We start from the raw sequence: 21,849 nt of genomic DNA, 5'->3' as shown, positions 1-21,849 counted from the left end.
CTATTTCTGATAAAATGGGCAAAGCACATACAAAATGTCTTGGTTTAAGTCTCCGTGTGAGAGAACTGAGGACATTATTCAGTTCCTTTGTCCTTTCCAGACAAAAGCCACCTCTATATGCCCCATAAGTCTTCAATTCAGGAGCATTACTGTTATCTTAATGGGATTGTACTTGGTTATCTGATCAATGGTTGGCAACCTAGCCACATTACTTCCTTTAACTGACATAAAATTCATTCAACAATTGACCAGCTTTATCTTGCAGGTAGTAAAGGGAAGAGCTTTCTTATTCCTGGATGCACCTGGGTTTCAAGCCTTTGAAAAAGATTGAAGATACTGGTTGGCCTCCTTGCCCTAAGTTGATAATACAGACTGAACTAGTGAGGTGCTTGTGTAAGGTGTATGCAATTTTCTATTTTGAGAGGAAGAAAACACACTCTTGTGTTCTTTTAATGTTCCGTTCCCCACCTTGTGTCCAGGTTCAATCCATCACATGACCTCTTACTGTCTCTTTCCCTCTTCATTCTCACTCCTCTCCTTTCTTTCTTTTCTTCCATTTGTCTCCTTCTGCCACCTGCTCTGAAACAATCCTTTTCGCTCCCTTCTGTCAAGGCTACAGTTGGCATACTTGTTCACTTGGCTTGGGAGACACTTACTGCTCTTTCTTGAACACTAGAATCTTGGCACTAGATCTCATTTTGAAGACCACCTGGTGCAGAGATTTATCTAGTAGAAGGAATCCTTCATCAGGGTTTTTGATTGGACTTTTTGAAGAAGCCTGTAATTAGAGATTTTTTAAAAGATGTTTATTTATTCATGAGAGACACAAAGAGAGGCAAAGGGAAAAGCAGACTCTCTGCGGGGAGCCCAATGCAGGACTCTATCCTAGGATGCCAGGACCACACCCTCAGCCAATGGCAGACACTCAGCCACTGAGCCACCAGGCATCCCTGTAATTGGAGATTTTAAGACATTAGAAGTGATTCCCTGAGAATCGCTGAACTCATGCTATATAGATGAGAATTATTTTCCATTTGCTGTACACGTAACTGAAGTCTGACTAGATACAAAAGTGTACGACTAAAAAAATTAAATAAAGAAATGCCTATGTGCTCAAATGCATACCAGGCATTCTGGTATTAGCTTTTAGTTCCTCTTTAGTAGGAACTAGACAAATCAGAAAAAGAGATTTTATCCCAATCCTGCTATAAATGACACTTTTACTCCAACATCCCTTTTTATTAATTCTCTTCCTTGTGCTTTATTCCAATCTCGAGCCACATATGGTGCTTTCTTCTCTCAGAACTTTTAATACTCATAGACAAGTATTCTTGGTCTCTGTCTACATTTGCTCCAAGTGCACGTTTGAAATAAGGATTCCTCATCAACTTGCTAAGGCATGCTACTTCCAGTATGTTATACGAAGTGTCTGCTGCCAGTTATTTGCCACCTAGAATGTTTTCTCTCTCTCTACTGTGTTTCTCTCCTGTTTTTTCCTCCCTCTCTCCACCCTCCACGCTCCTCCCATCCCCTCCTTTCCCTTCTTCCATGTTGTACCTTACATTGTGGCAGTAGAAGGATCCCATTCTCAGTTCCTTTTCATAGGTAGAGAAATTTTCAGATTAGAGGCTAAGGAAAAAAATAAAACTATTCCATCATATAGATGTACAGATGTCCTCATGTCAAGATACCTCCTCCAGTATCTTGATATGAAGATATCTATACATCTCTTACACTGAATCCCCTCTTTGTGTGCAGTCTGTGTGAGCTATACTCGTACACAGTAGGCATACCATAAGTGTTTGTTATTTGGATACCCCTGCTTCCTAGGATCCGGTTTGTGCTAAAATGTCATATTCCAATAAAAGTATTCCAATACAAATAAAACAAAGAAAAAGAAGGTCCAACTAAACACAGAGAAGCATTGCTTCTCGAATTTCAATGTGCATATGAGTCACCTGAGAATGTTGTTAAAATTCAGATTCTGACTCAGGAAGTTTGGAGTGAGACCTGAGCTTCTGCATTTCTAACAGTCTCCCAGGTGATGCTGCTACTGGTCTGTGGACCAGACTTGGAGCAGCAAGGCACTAGACTATTTTTGATTTTCCCATTTTGTAATAACTCTCAAAAGAGATTGCTGACTTTAAAACAACTTAGAGCACCAGATAAAAATTGTCCTTGCCTCATTTTTAAAGCTACCATCTTGAATCAAAATTATTTGATCAACGTTCCAGGTGTGCATATCTCTTGCTATTTTGGTTGTTTTGTTTGTTTGTTGGGGGGTTTTTAAAAGATTTTATTTATTTATTCATAAGGGACATAGACAGAGAGGCAGAGACATGGGCAGAGGGAAAAGCAGACTCCCTACAGGGAGCCCAATGCTGGACTGGATCCCAGGATCCAGGGATCACGACCTGAGCCAATGGTAGACACCTAACCAATGAGCCACCCAGGTGCCCCTCTCTTGCTATTTTGAATAGGTTCCAATGAAATGACGATCTCTGAGTAAGAGCATAGGGATAAATGATTTCTAATAATGTGGGTTTTGTTGAGAATTTATGCTTCTGCTTGCTTTTGAAAGAATTAGCAGTGGCTCAAATGGAGCACAACATGAGCCAGTGGCAGGAAAACCCAAGTGCATCTGACATCTTAGCTTATCAGGTCTAGGAGACAAGCTTCTGTTACTTGGTAGCAAGCTATTGGGAATATTGGTGTTCAAAGCTGCAATTTCCCCAAGGCAAAAACAGCATCAAAATATAAAAACCTTTTTATATTCTGGCAAGAGTTATAAAGATGCAGAACTAGGAAGCAGGTGAAAAAACTTAGCTCATACTTCTAAAGGCTAATTTTATCTAAGTGTTCTTGTCCAGCTGTTCTCGATAGGTCCAGCTGCTAGTTGAACAGGACAGGTGGTAATCCCTGTTCAGTGGCTCATTATCACCCAGAGGCTTTGATCTGGCTAATACATAATCAATCAGGTTCTGAATTTTAATATCCTTCATATTTTCATTTCACTTGTTTTACCTATATTTATTTTCCAAAGTCCCAATATGATTTTGTTTTTTAATAAGATTATTTTTTATCATTTATTTATTTTGACATAACTAGGCTCATGATATGCCAGCTGGAGTTTATTACGCCCCTGAATCATAAACTTTTTTTTTCTTCCCTCTTTATCTCCTTACATGATCCAAACTGCAAAACCTAAGGATAAAGTTTTAATTTTGGAAGCACAAAAGCCTGAAACCATTTCAGAGGAGAGCATTAGTGAAAATCAATACCTGAGAGCCTCTTTTTAAGACCCTGAGCACCACGGTTTAGGCTTTTTAGTCTCTTTAGACTTGTGATGTGCATAAGGGAAGACTAAAAAGCCTTCTAAAAGTCCCAAATTTAAAAAGTTAACCTCCTTTGACTAGTCATGTACCCTACATTCTGTAGTGCATATGGTGATCCTTAATCAGAAAAGTAGTGACTGAGGAATTTTCCAATATTCTCTCCATTTGTTAAATTATTTTTGTGTTTATATAACTCTGCTTTTTTTATGTACATAGGGATATATGGGAAGATCTATTTCCCTTGCAGAGATATACTTCTAAGGCTGAAAGAAATGTTTCTCTTTTCATGCACAAGCATCTGCATGTTTAAGAATTTGCTACTTTTTACACAGAGGAAATATCTCAAGTTGGCAGAACTGTCTTTAATGCCCTAGAAAAGAGTTTCAAAATCGAAGGGATTGAGGGTTTGGGGCATAAGTAAAAGACCAAGTGCCCTAAATAGACCAAGGTAAAAGGACCAACTAGAGGAAAAGTTTGTATTATCCTGCTGGTATGATCTGGGAGTCTGGAGGGGAGGGCAGGAAACCAATTTATAATAAAGCTTTAAAAATTACTGGCAATAGTTTAGCTCATATTAGTTTTGCCTACATCCTTGTTGTCTCAGAATAGCACCTCCATGGGCAATGGAGTGATCCTAACAGTCTAAATATGGTAAGCTCTAAAAGCAGTTGGCTTGGGGGGCACCTGGGTGGCTTAGCTGGTTGAGCATCTGACTCTTGGTTTCAGCCCAAGTCATGATATCAGGGCCTTAGGATTGACACCCCCACCCCAGCCCCAGATCCCCACCTTACTGGGCTCTGTGCTCCACTTGGAGTCGGCTTGAGATTCTCTCCCTCCCCCTCTGGCCTTCCCCTCACGCTCATGCGAGGGTTCTCTCTCTCTCTCTCTCTCTCCCTCAAATAAATAAAATCTTTAAAAATAAATAAATAAAAGCAGATGGCTTGAGGCCATTCTCCTTATTATATCATTGCTCTCAATAGCACGACTGCTCTTCTCCGACACCCTCTTTGTTTTTTGCTTCATTACTGGCACATGTCTTTAATATGTAATCTATAACATTAACATGAAAATGGCTCTCAAATACTATTACTTTCTCCATCTGTGACCCAGTACTGTTTATCGTCATCTAATGATCATTCTTATTGCAGATGGTCCTTCAGAATAGCATTTTAAAGACATTGAGGATGCTTGCTACATAGATTGACAGACCAAATGGTTTAATATCTAAAACTTCAGGTCTCTACTGATGCAAAGCACCAGTCCGTTCCAAAGTGAGCTGTCAGACAGAAGGAGAATGATCGAAAAAAAAAGAATACACAGATACAGAATACACACACACACACACACACACACACAGAGGAAGTGTTCGTATGATCTTTAAAGGGAGTTAGAGTGGGACAAACAGAACTGAATTATCAGAAACACTTCATTATTGCAGTTCTTAAAGAAGGAGTTTACATTTCCTTCCTGACAATTCACCACGGTAGTGATAGAAAAGGAATGACGTCCACACTGACAATGGAGTTCTCTCTATATACTATACTCAGTTTCTAGGCTGAAATTCCAGATGCTGGAGCTCCACAAAGCCTCTTTAGTTGGTTCTTTTCTTCTTTCTCGAGATCCTATCACCAAGGAATCTTTGTCTTCATCAACTTTCTCCTCTCTATTCTTCCCTCAGAGGCACGCCCTGGAAAGAAATGGTCAGTAGAGTATCTGGGTTGAAGCAGAGGTATTGCTAGGGATGCCTCCTTGGGAAAACTCTTTCCCCAGTTGGACTGCAGCCATGCCTGTTGTGAGCATGTTCATCTCACGGCGTGCCATCATGTTGGGGAGGAAGGTGTTATGAGTCTCTTGACAATGCTCCCATTCCCTCAATGGGATCAAAAACAATATTTTCTTGCTCTTGATTCATACTTCATTTCCTTTTTCTCTCTCCTTGTAAGCTCTTTGCAAAAATTAGCCCACATGTTTGGTCATTCCCTGCATAGCGTTCATGGTTCTTAACATGACTCATATCAGAGATAAATGGGACTAAGGTGAAAAGTAGACCAAGCCAGAGCAGTTATCAGGACTAAATAAAGTGTGACTTTCTGTGACAATACAAAATTTTTTTTTTTTTTTTTTTTTTTTTTTTTTTTTATGATAGTCACAGAGAGAGAGAGAGAGAGAGAGAGGCAGAGGGAGAAGCAGGCTCCATGCACCGGGAGCCCGACGTGGGATTCGATCCTGGGTCTCCAGGATCGCGCCCTGGGCCAAAGGCAGGCGCCAAACCGCTGCGCCACCCAGGGATCCCGACAATACAAAATTTTTATAATGTTATCAAATTGGTAGCATCTGCTTCAGAGAACTAACCTCAGAAAAGAGTGTAATCACCTGGACTTTAAAACATATTTAGGGGCACGTGGGTGGCTCAGTCAGTTATGTGTCTGCCTTCGGCTCAGGTTATGATCCCGGCTTCCTGGGATCGAGTCCCACTCATTGGGTTCCCTGCTCAGCAGGGAGTCTGCTTCTCCCTCTCCCTCTGCCATTCCCCCTGCTTGTGCTCTCTGGCTCTCTCTATCTCTCTGTTAAATAAATTTTAAAATCTTTAAAAATAAATTAAAAAGGGTGCCTGGGTGTCTCAGTCAGTTAAGTGTCTGCCTTATGCTCAGGTTGTGATCCGGGATCGAGCCTCACATCAGGCTCCCTGCTCAGCAGGGAGTCTCCTCCCTCTGCCCTTCCCTCACTCGTTCTCTCTCTCAAATAAACAAATAAGTAATCTAAAAAATGTTTTTAAACACATAATTCAGGGGCACCCGGGTGGCGCCAATGTTTGAGCGTTAGACTCTTGGTTTCAGCTCAGGTCCTGATCTCAGGGTCCTGGGATGGAGTATCACATTGGGCTCCGTGATCAACAGAGTTTGCTTCCCCTCTCCCTCTCTCTCTGCCCCTCCTCTCTCTCTTTCTCTCTCTCTCTCAAATAAGTAAAACTTAAAAAAAAACATAATTCAGTGGGTAAGTAGGGTTGGACATATTTTTGCCTTTCCTCAGTATTCAGACACTCTACTGTCTGAATTCATGTCCTGGATTTAAATTTGCCAGGTTGAAAAGATACACAAACCTCTTCTGTGAAAACATAGCCATGTTCATTTCTCCAGAGGATTTTTTTTCCCCAAATTTCAATTGTGCTTTTGTTAAATTTTACATAAAAAGTAAAATTTTAGGTGCAACCTAATCAGACTCTCTTGGCTCTTTCACTAAAAATTTCACCTAAAATTTGATTGAATTCATTATTATTAAAGGTTACTAAAGTTTCTTCTGGTTAGAAAAGTAAAAAAAAATACATTAATCAATTCATACAAAAAGTAAGGAAATTTAATAAGAAAAAAACAGACAAGAAATTTAATTCAGGATTATTTGGGGATAATAAGTGTATTTGCCTTCTTTTTTTCAGGATAATGTGTATTATTAAATTTGGAAATAGTCTAAAGTTGGAAATCAGACTCCTTAATTAAAAAAAACCCCTTTTTGGATAAGTGTTTTTAAAATAATGGTTGGAATGCATTTGATTCCTATGTTCACACTTAATCCTCATGCACGGGCATTCTTGTTTTTCCCAGCTCTCCTCTAACTGTCCTTTACGAAGATGAGAAGTTTTCTTCCCCACACAAAATTCCCTTGATTATATATTAGAAAGAACTGACACTTTGCAGCAAGGTTTAGGAAAAGCTAACATAAGTAGAGCTTCTGTGAAAACTGCTTTACAGAAAAATACCAGGTTTACTGCTAATAAATAATGGAATTTTTTTCCATTTGCATTTGCTCTTCATTGAAACTCATAAACGACTTTATTAGTCCTGGGTAACACATTTCTTTTTGCTGTAGGTAAAGATGCTGCTCCAGTAAAGTGTTCATTTACAGCACTCAGAATCTTGAAATACAACCAATGTCACCAAAGGGTAGAAAAGTAGAGGGAAGAAGTACATCAACCACTTTCCCCCAGTGAATGGTCTACTGTTAAGTTCAATAATCATATTTCATCTATAAAGGGAGCTTTGAGCAAAGTCTTTGTTTTGCATCTGTGTCTGTACATTTGATTACAATTAAATATAAATATATGCCAATTATTCAGCTATAGTTAAAATCTGCCAAAATATACGAAGCTCCTGGGTAATGCAAACTGGAGATTAGGGTGCAATTTCAGAGAAGTAATTAAACATTAGTTTTGCTGTAGGACTAAAACAGCTAGGTGTGTTACCTTCTTTACTTACCAAATGGAAAAACAACCACTGAAAAGCAATAAAACAATGGATTCGGTTATATTACATAGTAAAAAAAAAGACCAAAGTGGATCAAAATGGTCCTGTCTTCTTCGCATTTATAGACTACGGCAGGAGACAGATGTTTAAACAATCCCAACTCAGTCGGATAAGTGCTGGTCGAAAGCTGTGCTCACTGAATATAGCCAAAGCAGGGTTCCTCCTTCTAACCTTCTTAACCCCTTCACTGCAACTACTATGACTTATATGTCAGAAATAAAGAACCACTTCTTTACTGCCAGTCACAAATTCATTAGGGCCACAGGCAAGTAAAGAACAATTTAATACAGTCTGAAACCTTCAGATTCCTGGCTTTTTAGGTGAATATCCTGATTTTTAAGATGACATAAATCCAACCAAACTTATATTCAGGTTTAATGGGAAAAGGATTCTTTTCTAGACTATTCTAGAGACAATCTCCACTCATAACACTTTTGTTGTTAACAAATAAATAAAATCAAAGGGCACTTGGCTGGCTCAGTAGAGCACGGGACTCTCAATCTCAGGGTTATAGGTTCGAGCTCCACATTGGGTGTAGAGATTACTTAAAAATAAAACCTTGAAAAAAAATTTAAAAATTTTTAAAAAATAAAATTAAAAAAAAAATAAAACCTTGAAAAAATAAACTAAAAGCGATTCTGAGAACAGATCTCGTTTGTTAGAAGTGCTGTCATGTGATTTTAGTGTCCAACCCCAATTTGGGTGCAGAGCCCCTTTCTACTCAACAGGAGTGCATTCTGTCCACCTAACAGCAATTAAAACTTTACTTCTCCTGCCCTGGAAAGAGCTACTGGTGGTGGGAATGGAGGAAACATGGGAAGGGGACTGGTGATGTCACACAAGGCAAAAAGAAAACATTATTTTGACCTTTAAAAAATAAGAAGATAAATTTTAAAAAATTACAAACCAATCAGGTTGATGTTAATGAATGCTGCAATTCTAGAAAATGGCACTGAAGAGCTAAATAAGGAGTATTTGCAAAAACCTACCCCTTAGGAGTCAGAGTGATATCCTCAAAACTTGTCTTGATAAACTAACCTCAGTTCCATTTCTGTTTTGGCTACTGGCTGGTTACAAGAGAAGACTGTTACAGACAGTAGATCTTAGGATTTTATGCCATATTATTCAAGTTTTCTTTCGACAGTCTTGGGAACAAGAGAAAGAAGAGTAGGCTGGATAATAGAGTGAATTTGCAGCTGATAAACAAAAGCACCCAAAGAATGTCAATTGATGGATGAGGATTACCATGCAGTAGCATGTCTATCCTTGGCCCCATATTGGAAATATGCAACCCTTTGCACACAGCTGCTGCTTTTTCCATCAACTCTTCTTTTGTCACCCTGGCCCTCTGCCTGATACCTCCGTTAGCCAATTTTGCCCAGGTATCACTACCTCTGTGAACCCTTCTTTGCTCTATTCAGCAAGCACAGCTTTCCACCAGCGTTTATCTGAGTTGTGATTGTTTATATATCTGTCTCCTGCTGTAGTCTATGAATGCCAAGAAGGTAGAAACCCTTTTGGTCCATTTTGGTTTCTTTACTACCTCATAGAACTGAATCCACAATAGCTACTCACTTGTTGAGAGAGAGATATAGATAGTCACTGCACTTATTAATACATTTGAAACTGATAGGGCAGCCCGGTAGCTCAGCGGTTTAGCGCTGCCTTCAGCCCAGGGCGTGATCCTGGGGACCTGGGATCAAGTCCCACATCGGGCTACCTGTGTGGAGCCTGCTTGTGTCTCTGCCTCTGTGTGTGTGTGTGTGTCATGAATAAATAAATTTTTTCAAAAATCTTTAAAAAAATAAATTGATGGAAGTTGTAAATACTTTACATGATAAATACATCAAAATATTAGTAGATTTAAATCAGAAAGATCAGTTCTTATTAGGAGATGAAATATGAAGGCATATTTAAATAGGACATAAATCTCACATTTAGACTCAAGTAATTTAAAAACACGGGAGGAACAAGACCTTAATTAATACTAGATTATGTTTAAAACCCCTTGAGTCTTTTAGCGACCCATAAGTACAGAATGAACAAAAAGTGTGATACAGCATTTACAAAACGAAAACGTTGCAACAGTTGTAGATGGCATTAATACAGGCAAAGAAGGGGCTCTAAGCATCCCACTTACTCCATGCCAAATATCACATTTTCAATGGATCTTTTTGCTCAAAGTATCCCCAGGATAGCCAACAGCCTATAGGCTATATTCTATAAGAAAAAACATAGAAGCAAATGCAGGTATTTAGATTTGGCTTAGAGAGATGTAGTATTAAGGAGAATGTAATGGGGGGGGGGGGCTCCAATATTTAGAAAGCAAGATTCAATGTGTTTTATTGCATTTTGGTGGTTTTGTTGTGGGTTTTCTTTCTTTTTCCCTGTTTTGCCCTGAGAACAGATTCAGCTACATATGTGAGAGTTATAAGAAGGCCAATTTTAAGTAAATATTGCACAAAATTTTGTGGATTTTTAAAGAAAATCTTATAATTGAGCTACCAAAAAACTGAACCTACCACCTTAAAATGAAATAAACTCCCCTTGCAGAAGACACTCAAGGCTGAAATGACTGCTTCACCCCTAAAGGCAATTTCCGTATTGGATGAGAGGATGTAATTCATTAACCTTTAAGGTCACTTCTGAATCTAATGTTTTGATATTTTCAGAATTAACTAGAAGGGACTGACAGCATGACCTGAATCTGTCCTATATTTATATAAACATCCTGTGTAATGCACCTCATCTTCTGCCCACTTGTATACATTTTTGAACATTAAATTTGATTTTAGGGCAAATACCTTTTTTTAAAGATTTTGTTTATTTATTCATGAGAGACACAGAGAAAGAGAGGCAGAGACACAGGCAGAGGGAGAAGCAGGCTCCATGCAGGGAGCCCGACGTGGGACCTGAACCCGGGTCTCCAGGATCACACCCCAGGCTGCAGGTGGCGCTAAACCGCTGCGCCACCTGGGCTGCCCAGCAAATGCCTTTTAAAAAACACTTTAAAAATCAACAACTTTATTAAAGATCATTTATACACAATAAACTGCATCCATTCAAAGTGTGCAATACTAATTGCACTGCTGGGGATTTACCCCAAAGATACAGATGCAGTGAAACGGCAGGACACCTGCACCCCAATGTTTATAGCCGCAATGTCCACAATGGCTAAAAAGTGGAAGGAGCCTTGGTGTCCATCGACAGATGAATGGATAAAGAAGCTGTGGTCTATGTATACAATGGAATATTCCTCAGCCATTAGAAACGACAAATACCCACCATTTGCTTCCACGTGGATGGAGCTGGAGGGTATTATACTGAGTGAAATAAGTCAATTGGAAAAGGATAAACATTATATGGTCTCATTCATTTGGGGAATATAAAAATTAGTGAAAGGGAATAAAGGGAAAGGAGTGAAAATGAGTGAAAATATCAGAGAGGGAGACAGAACATGAGAGACTCCTAACTCTGGGAAACGAAAGGGAGGTGGGCGGGGGGGTTGGGGTGACTGGGTGATGGGCACTGAGGGGGGCCATTTGATGGGATGAGCACTGGGTGTTATGCTATATGTTGGCAAATCGAATTCCAATAAAAATATACACAATAAAATAAAATAAAGTGTGCAATACTGATGTACACTGATTTTTTATATATGTACACCCATAAAACCACTGCTAAAACATTCTCATTCCCCCAAAACAACCTCGTGCCCCTTTGCCAACCATTCTTCCCCTTACCCCTGGCCCCTGGATTAGCATGTATTTTGAAGAATTTTATATAAATGGACTTGTACAGTATTTTTTGTGTATATGGTTTCTTACTCTTAGCATAATGAGTTTGCAAATCAGTAGTTGAAAATCAGTAGTTCATTCCTCGTTAATTGCAGAGTACTTTCTGTTGTATGGATAATACCATATTTTGTCTTTCCATTTCCCCGCTGGTGGACATTCGGGTTGTTTTCTAGGCTGGGGATGTGATGAGTAAGGCTGGGAAAGATTGTATACTTGTTCTACCTCACCTCACAAATTGTAATTTTGAGAAGCACAAGACAAAAATAACCTTATGGGTCACGTGTCTATTGGTCTATTGTATTCATACCAAGTGTTATCTTAGTTAACAAGCAACTAGATGACAAGTACCAGGGAGGGGCCAGAATTTGTGGCCATTTTGCAGGGTATTGCAGAGTGTTAGAGAAAAGTTACCAGCATGTTCTTTTGCAGACTGAGAGGACTCTGAATTTAGGTGTAGATAAAATGAGATGTGCTCTGGTAATTCTTATTTTGTGAGTAATCACGTTGGGCTAAGCAGTTGGTATGTAGCTTAATGGGCAATGGTGGAAACAAAGTATCTATAGTCTGGTGATTTTCAAAGATGAAAAATACTAATGAGAAATATAGTTAATTAATCACTTATTACTACAGCATATTCCAGTGCTGTAATTAAATGCTGAAGAAAGAAGGATTATGACTTCTTTTCTGGTTATTCTCCTGGTTGGTCATTCTCTTGAAGAGAATTTTATTCTCAAAGTGTTGTTATTTTGACTCTTAATATGCTTCATCTCCCCATAGCTAGGGACTGGCTAACGTGTTCCTACAATCAGATAAGAATCTTTTTTCTTTCGTACAAATCTAGTCATTATCAGTCTTTATAAATACTTACTCAGAGGAAATTTCCCCAAGCACTTAATAGGATGGATTTATAGGTATTTAATAGAATGGGCATCTTTCAGCCCTAAATTGTCACCATTTTGTCAGGCATACACTTGCCAATTTGTTGGCCCACACATGGGCACTCTTGCTAGCAAGGGCTTCACAGGAGGTCCCATTGCAGAGAGCAGAAGGATTATTTCTCGGTTTATGTTTTGCAGTGCGCTGCTCAGACAGGCAATACGCAGTTGCGTGCAGTGGTGTGAGCTACTAGTTACTCCCCTTGACAATACTTTTAGCAGCAATGTTTTTCCTTCTGCAATGTGGCAATATCACCATGTCATTTGGAATAAAAAGAAAAGGCTGAGTGATTCCGAGTGTACTCTTAACCCGTCACCTCAATGAACAGCTGGCAGAGAGGACCCTCCCTAAAGCTCAGAGCATAGTCTCAGCCCCTGCAGCACCCCATGTGGGGAGAACTTCAGATTTGATGAACGCCTCCCCAGCTGGTTTCCCCTCTTGAATCTTGGAATGCCCCTCTGGTCTCTTGTAACGCTCCAGCCCTTACCAGGGAATAAAACTGTGAGCCGAGTGCCCCAGCTTACTTCCAAATCTTCGTCTAGGAACTAGCTGTATAACCATCTGATAGGTACACATTCTATCTTTCTCTCCATGCAGTGGAGGTCTCTAGCCTTCCTGTTTTTTAGCCAGTCCACAATAAAAATTACATTTTATGTATCATCCCAGTGCAAACATGCGTGCACACACACATGTGATCTATATCTATTTCTCTGTGTTTCTATGTGGAAAGAAGAGTTTCATAAAACATTGCTTATCCTTATGGTATAATTCATTCTCGTATTTTCTATTCTTTTGTCATTAAAACCAATATTAGTGGGGTGTCTGGGTGGCTCAGTGGGTTAAGCGTCTGCCTTCAGCTCAGGTCATGATCCTGGAGTCCTGGGATCTAGCCCCACGTCAGGCTCTCTGCTCAATTGACGGTCTGCTTCTCCCTCTCCCTCTGCCCTTCCCTTCCACTTGTGCTCACATGCTCTCTCTCTTTCTCTCTCTCACTCCACTCTCTCAAATAAATAAATACAATCCTTATTAAAAATACGATATTAGTGATGATGCACTATATGAATTTCACATCCTATTAATAGTTCATGACCTACAGTCTGAAAAAATACCGTACCATGTTTTATCCCGAACTCAGGCCTGGCCATCAGAAAGTGGCATTCTTGGCTCACTTTGCTTTGATTCCAATAAGATGGCTTTAGCTCAGGTGCATCAGACAGTTATGTTGAGGGGCACTGTAAAGACAACTATGAAGGGATTTTGCCCAAGATTGACATCATGCAGTGTCTTCTCCTATTTGACAAACGAAGCAGTAATTTTATTTAGATCTAAGAGCAGAGAACTAAGATTTTGCTTTGCTTCACTTAAAGAATTATGTTCCTTTCCCCTTATCAAGAATCCAAATAATAAAATCAAGTTTATTTCCTGTTCCCCTTTTTCTTTTGCTTCAGCATCCAGAAAGCCCACAGCCAAATCATAACCCCTTTCAAAAACTTTGCATTGAAAATATTGACAGGGCAGCCCGGGTGGCTCAGCGGTTTAGCGCCGCCTTCAGCCCAGGGCCTGATCCTGGAGACCCAGGATCGAGTCCCATGTCAGGCTCCCTGCATGGAGCCTGCTTCTCCCTCTGCCTGTGTCTCTGCCTCTGTCTCTCCCTCTCTGTGTCTCTCCAGAATAAATAAATAAAATCTTTAAAAAGAAAAAAAGAAAAGAAAAGAATGACATATAGAAAAAGGTTTCATCTTGAGTATACGGTACAATGAATTTTCAGTCTGAACATACTTCCATAACCCACATCCAGATCAAGAAACAGAACATTATCAGCCCCAGAAGCCCCACTCCAGGCTCACTTTCCAGTCATTACCCACCCTCCAAGGGTAACCACTATCTTGAATTTGAACACCATAAATTAATCTGGCCTATTTATGTACTTCATGTAAATGGAATCTAATAGCATGTATTCTCTTGTGTTTCGCTTTTTAAAACTCACATTCATCCATAGTGTCACATGAAGTTCATTCTCATTTCTATATTGTATTCCACTATGTGACTATGCTGTGATTTATATGTTCTATTGCTGATTGACACAGATACAAAGAATTATATTAGAAACATTTTAAAATGTGTCTTTTGGTGAATATATGTATACATCCCTTTTGGAAATACATCAAGGAATGGCATTTCTGGGTCATTAGGTATGCATGGGTTCAGCTTGTATACATTCGGCCAGTTTCTCAGTGTGGTTGTACCACTTTACATTCCCATCAGCAAAGCAAGAGAGTTCTAGTTGCTTTACATCCTCCTCCATGCTGGTGTTGTCTGTCTTTCTCATTCTGGTGGGTGTGCATAGCTAAATTTTACAGACTGTATCAAGCCCGATGATCTTCAAATCTGTGCTCTAACTTTTCCTCCCTTCTTAATGTTGTATTCTATTTATATTTTCTTAATCCTGGATTTAATCTATTCATTTCTGAGATTAATTCATTCTTATAAATTGCACTACAGGTTTTATGGAACAATATGAGTTATAAATACAATGTATGTATACACAGATATGAATCCTCAACTTAGTGGTACCATTATCAAAAATCCTAGAGTCTTCTCTTTCCTCCAGTTCTCACATCTACTTGGTTGAAAAGTAGAATTGATTGTATCGTGTAACCTGTCTTGGGTTCAACTGTGCCACCAATTCCCAGTGCTGCTTTCTTAATTCAGGCTTTCATCCTCTCTCTCTGTTTTTTTTTTTTCAAAGATACTTACAGCACAAAGGATCTGATTTTTTATTGAAGTACAGTTGACACACAATGTTACATTAGTTTCAGGTGTTCAACATAGCAATTGGACAACTCTATAAGCTATGCTGTGCTCACCACAAGTGTAGCTCCCATCTGTCACCACAGAACGCTACTAGAATACCATTGACTGTATTCCCTCTGCTGAACTTTTTTTTTTCCTGTAACTTACTCAGTCCATAACTGGAAGCCTGTGCCTCCCACTTCCCTTCACCCATTTTGCCCAGCCTCTCTTAACTAGACTATTTTAATAGTCTACTTGGCATACATTTCCATTCTGCCTCATACCTTCTTTCCCATGCTTGTTTCTTTCCACTCCAAATTAAATTCTCTTTAAAAAGAGAAATATTCACAAGTACAGATGATGCCAATTTTTTTTCTTGTCTTCCCATCATATGAGGAAAGGCTTCTAAGGGATGAGAGTAATGCTACCTGTAAGGATGTAGATTCCCACATTAGAGTCTTGATAGTAACTCAAGAATGGGATTTGATATTCTAGTGTGGAGAGTATATTTTCTTTTTCTTTTTTTAAGATTTTATTTATCTGAGAGAGAGAGAGAGAGAGAGCACGAGCAGGGGAGGGGCAGAGAGAGAGAGAGAGAGAGAGAATCTCAAACAGATTCCCCACTAAGCACAGAGATCACGCAGGGCTCGATCCCAGGACCCTGAGATCATGACTGAGCTGAAGTCAGACGCTTAAACTGCTGAGCCACCCAAGTACCCGGAGACAGTAATATTTTCTGAATATTAACCTTCCTGAGATACAAAAGCCAATATTGGCCCAACTCTTTTTTGAATTCCAAAAAGAGGATAATCTGATTGTATAACACAGCAGTATGTTAACATTTAAAAATCTGTGCTTTAGTAAATTATTAATATGAGAGATTAGCTCACAGAGTCAACTTAAGAAACTTTGCTTCTGTTCTTCATGTACTAACAAAAACATACATAAAACCTGGTGAATTAAACCTAGTTAACTCTTCATTGCCATGTGTGTTCCTTAATCCCAGTAGGTCAAACCACCTTTCCCTTTTGCTTCCTTTTTCATGTCTCTGCTTCTGTACTCACAATCTATCTGATACTGTGTTTCCTCATATATGAGTCTATCTCTCCTCCCACACACACACACTCTAGATTCCCCTTAAAGTCTACACTATATTTGGGTGGCCCTAGTCATAGAACCTGGTTGCTGAAATTTTAAACTATTTCCATGTCCATCCTCCAGACACTTTCTAGGTTTTACTAATAGTAAAGAACAGTGAAAAGAGTTTAACTGATTGGTGGGCGCCTGGGGGGCTTAGTCGGTTAAGTGTCTGCCTTTGGCTCAGGTCATGATTCCAGGGTTCTGGGATCGAGCCCCAGAGTGGGCTTCCTGCTCAGTAGAGAGCTTCTCTCTCTCCCTCTGCCCCTCCTCCTGCTTGTGCTCTCTGTCAAATAAATAAAATCTTTTTAAAGAAAGAGTTTAACTAATAGGCAAAGACATACATAAGTGCCCAATAAATACATCATGATCATAGTCATCTGAAGAAATGAATATAGGGAAATATGTAATAGAGAAATTTATTCTAGGTACAGCACATGAAAAAAAATTCTCAGGGATCCGTGAATGAATTGAAATTCCTTACATTCATATTCCTTTTATCTTCAAAAACAACAACGACAAAATAAAGCCTTGACAAAAAGAAACCAGAGCTAGAGTACAAGATTCAGCCCTTGGTAAATCATTAAGTGGTTAAATTGGTTTTAACCTTCATTTCCCCCTTTATGGATTCCAGTCCGTGTCTGCCCCTGGGGAGTCCTGATGACACCCTGGCTGTTGAAGGCCTGTCCCCAAGAGGACTTCTCCATCAGGGTGCAGGGGATCTTTGTCTCCCACTGTCTCTGGCCAAACCCATATTCACTGTTTCTCTCACTACTCCAGGGTTCTGCTCCTTGACAATACGAACGTGAATACACCTTTGAACATGTGTGTATAGTATGGATATTTTAACCTCGGCCCCCCCAAGTATGATAGCAAAACAGTGCACATTTTACTCCTATCTCAGGCTTGTGGTTACTGATTTATCTTGCAAAAAAATCTCACTTTATTTTACCCACTTGCTTCCTTCTTAGATGTAAAAAAACAGAAGAAGGAAAGGCTCCTTTTGCAAATTGCTAAAAAGGCAAGACAAACTCTGAGACCGCTCATTTCCCCTCATACAGCAGTCTAAAAATGGCAAGTGAAAGTGTCTATGCTGAATTTATTTTGTGCTGTGTTCCCAACAGTATTCCTGGACATACTGGGTTCTCTTTTAAGGAATTGTGACTGCACAACAGGCTACTTTGCACTAACATAGCATCCCCCCGGCCTTCAGATCGCTTTCCCAGTCATTATGTCATTTGACCCACAGGATGGCCCAATGCAGTAGTATCTGAATTTTACAGATGAGTCAACAGAGATCCAGAGGGGTTAAGTGGCCTCTAAGGGGCAGAATTGGTCCGGAGCTCTGCCTTGCTCGCCTTCATGCCTCTGCCGAATATACAGCTACGCTGGCTAAAGATTAAAAAACTGCTTTAGATTCTGGTAGATGTTCATCTCAAAGGGAGGGGGAAAACACACTGGTGTCTTTATTTGATAACATTTGAATATTAAATCTTCCTTACCTGTTTCAATTTAGGATGACTTCTTTGTTCACTTAATTGACTGGTAATTCCTTTGTTTACTTTCCTCCCCCCCCCCCCCCCATCTCAAGAACCAAGTCAAAAGTATTAAAAATGGTTACATTAGCATTTAACTTTTTTTTTTTTTAATGAAATTCGAGTGTTTCAGAACGGGTAATTTAGGCATGCATGTATGTAGAATTTTGCATTTTAATTAAAAAGCCTCAAAATGAAATGAACTTCTGACAGTAACAGATGACTACTTCTAAAAGCTGCGTTGCTATTTGATATATGTTCAGTGTTTTCTTGTGGATAATAAGTCCTACGACTTGTTTCAAGAAAAGTGACAGGACTAAAACAATTAAAAAAGACAAAGCTGCTCTTTTTTAATCATATGCTCATAAATAAAACTGGGTTGTGAATTATTTCCAGAGAAGCAATTGACAAAGTGTAAGTAAATCACTCTAAGAACTAAAGCTGTCTTGCTTTTTTTTCTGAATGTTCAAACCAAACCTGTATCCTTGTCCAATTATGAATTTCTTTTGACAAATAAATATTTACAAAGTGTGAAATATAGACTTTGTGCACTTCCTAAGGCCAAATCATATTGTAAAAACTAAAATTTAATATTTTCTCTCACCTCAAATACACCGAAATCAGAACATAACTTAAAAATCATTCTCTCTTGCAGCAGACTGTCCATTAATCATTCTTTAGATAATATTGGCTTTGTGAGTTTTCAGGTAGAAAGAAAAACTGTAATTTCTAGATTAGAAAATCTGAGTATTTATGGATTTGAGGAAAACAATAACATCTGGCAAAAGAGAATTTTCTGTATGAAGTCAAGAAGGACAGCTCTTTCAACACCTCCCCACCCCCCATTTTCCTGTGGAAATTCTTTATGTGGTAAAGGGTTTGACTGGGTAGATCCAAGGGTTAATTTACTTGTGGTCTGGGAGAAGACTGAGACTTGCCTTATTATTTATTTACTTTTTTTTTTTTAATGTGGTGTGTGGGAGGAAGGTAAAAAGAGGCCCCAGAATGAATTCACTAATTGGGGTTTTCACCTGCTGTGAGTCTAATCGAATACAAAGCTTTATTTGTAGCTGAAGAGGAAGGGAGATTATGCAGAGTGTCAGAATTTCTGCCTAGTTTTGAAATTCCTGTTATTTGGCACAATCGTTTGGGAAAGGCAGACAGATAGTTATAGCTTTGAGCCCTTGTTAAGGTAGACCAGGAATGCTGTCATCCTTCTGCTGGAACCACCTTAACCAGTTACCCATTTCTAGCAAGTGGCAGTGAGTTTTCTATACACAGGGTAGCGCTGTAGCCACGGGCTAATAGGTACCCAGGAAGCAACCACTGGCCTGTGAGGTTAATGAAGTGTGGCTTTATTTTAGTGAAGATGCTAAACTTCACATCTTTTCAGATGTTCGGTGTGATATAGTGGCTCTGGGAAGCTTTGAAAAATCTTATTAAAAGAAAACTGCATGGAAGGGAAGCCGAATTCAACTGGGAACCCATTTGGTGAAATCTCTGGTTTGGATGGCAGCTGGCTCAGAGAACTTTCCTCAGCCTGGCTTACTCTGTCTCCCTGCAGGGGAAGGGCCTGAAAAAAATAGGCTTTTGTGTGGGTGTGAAGTACTCTGTGTCTGAATGTAGAGGCCTCTTCATTTACTAGTTAATGTGAGCTGACTGGATATTCTGATATCCAGAAGATGCTGGTTTTCAGATTGATCTAAAGAGATAGTTACACATATTTTAATTAGGACACCGTGGTATTTGCCCCAGCTAGCAGTGACTCACCCACCACTGTAAGCATCTATCGGATGGCCAAGTCACTGTTCAGGCCTCATACTTGTACCATGCACAGAGAAACATGGAATCGTTCCGCATTTGCTAATGTGCAAATGCTGAAGTTTTTTATTTTATTTTTTATTTTTTATGATAGTCACACAGAGAGAGAGAGAGAGAGAGAGAGAGGCAGAGACACAGGCAGAGGGAGAAGCAGGCTCCATGCACTGGGAGCCCGACGTGGGATTCGATCCCGGGTCTCCAGGATCGCGCCCTGGGCCAAAGGCAGGCGCCAAACCACTGCGCCACCCAGGGATCCCGCAAATGCTGAAGTTTTACTGTAAAATGTGTATTATGCTTAACGGAAGGAGTACCTCCCCTCCAAATGATTTTTATAAAACGATGCAGGTGATAGTAAAGATTGGCTAGGGAACACAAAGCAGCTCTGCTAGAGATTCTTGGAGCTAGAGGTAGCTGGCCTCTTGGGGGCAGGGAAGCCACTCACAGCCATCTCTCCACAAGTGCCAAGTGCCGGGTGCAAACCATTCCCTGTCCTTTCCCTTTCTGCTCCTCATTTTGCAAGGGAAAAATCTGGCCCACACTAAACTGCAAGCAGCCTAAAAAGAAAAGGATGTATTTGTGGAAGATCAGAGCAGCTTGGCCTCTGCCCTAGGCCTTTCGCACCCTCCAAGCAGGCACGGTATGGGGCTCATCCAAACCCGTGACCCTACAGCACTGACTTGTCACACCAGCAGCCCTAGTGCAGATATCTTCCCTCCAAGCTCCAGACTCAGATGTCCAACTGCCTTTGCATCACACCTCAGACTCATCATGCTTCAGACTGAATTGGTCCTCTCTCCCTGACCCTCTTCTGCCTGAACCTGCCCCCTCCTCCTGACATTCCTGGCTTGGCGAATATTACTCACCCAGGTTTGGGATTCACCCTAGAGCAGTGACTCAACCTTGGCCGCCTAGGAGAATCCCCTTAAAAATCCCAGTGGAGACAGAACATGAGAGACTCCTAACTCTGGGAAACGAACAAGGGGTGGTGGAAAGGGAGGTGGGTGGGGGGTGGGGGTGACTGGGTGATGGGCACTGAGGGGGGCACTTGATGGGATGAGCACTGGGTGTTTTGCTATATGTTGGCAAATTGAACAACAATAAAAAAAAAATCCCATGCCGAGGCCAATGAGATCAGAATTGTGGGGTGGTGAGACGCACTGGTGGCCAAGCTTGAGGCCCACGGTCCTCCGTCTTCCCTTTCTTCCATCCGTGCATCTCATCAGCCATGACTCCCGTAGTCTTTAGCCTTCTTATTTCTCTACTCGCTGCCACTGTTGCTCAGCTCCTTGTCATACTGCTTGTATCTGGTCGCCTAATTCCAGACTCTTCTGACCCAGCCCCCACTCCATTTTCCTGAGTGCTTTTTCTAAAAGGCGGATACAAGGGAACCACACTCCCACACTCGTGCTTGAATTCACACCTTGCAGGACACAGGTCAAACTTTGAATCCTCATGCTAGGTCCTTCTCAATTTGCCCACCTACTGAATCTCTCTTTTGACATTCTCTCCCAAAGATCAAATAGACCCATTCCCCCCCCCAAACTCTTGAAAAGAAAAAGCTCTTTGTGGCCTCTTTACCTTCACACCTGCTGTTATCACCATTCATTATCCTTGATTTGCCTTTACCCCCAACGGACCAGCAGCTCCTTTTGGACCTACAGAGGAGGCTTCTAGAAAGAGCTGTTCAGTGAATGAAAGCAGTCTTCTTTTTGGCTCCAACAGGTGGAGTTAACTTATTCCTCCATCAGGAGTCCCCACTCAGCATCCAATTTAGTGACCCAGAGGGTGGCTTTGACTGGATGGCTTCCTGTTTGGTCAGGAGCCTGGGAAAAATAGATGATACATTCAGAAGTGGTACTTGAAAAGAATGTAAGAAGAAGGCTATTTACAAAAACAAGAGCAGTGTCAGGGGGAGGACAAGAGCAAAGGGAGGACCTGGAAATTGCTGTTGCTTTGGGAATGACCACCTGGCAAGACTTGTGGCTGTGAGTAAAGGAACTTAGCCACTGCCAGGTCAAAGGCCAACAGGAGGGAGCTTGGGGAGTAAATTACACAAATCTCTCTCTCCTCCTGCCCTCTATCTCCTACTGTAGGCTCTTCCTCATGGCCTGCCGCTGGCTAAAAGCAAAAGAAAGCCAAACAACTTGAGAGAGCCTGACTGATGACATCCCTGGAGGTCTGACCTCCTGGGGCACAG

The 21,849-nt window shown here is 40.5% G+C and overlaps 1 protein-coding gene across 8 annotated transcripts in view; it reads left to right on the top strand.

Moving 5' to 3' along the window:
• DMD (dystrophin) overlaps positions 1-21,849 on the top strand; it is a 2,057,113-nt gene that overhangs the window by 1,884,545 nt on the left and 150,719 nt on the right. The gene's annotated exons all lie outside the window — the stretch shown is intronic.

The sequence above is a fragment of the Vulpes lagopus genome, chromosome X (genome assembly GCF_018345385.1).
Source record: "Vulpes lagopus strain Blue_001 chromosome X, ASM1834538v1, whole genome shotgun sequence".
NCBI classification, from domain to species: domain Eukaryota; kingdom Metazoa; phylum Chordata; class Mammalia; order Carnivora; family Canidae; genus Vulpes; species Vulpes lagopus.
This window is presented reverse-complemented; position numbering and strand designations above follow the sequence as displayed.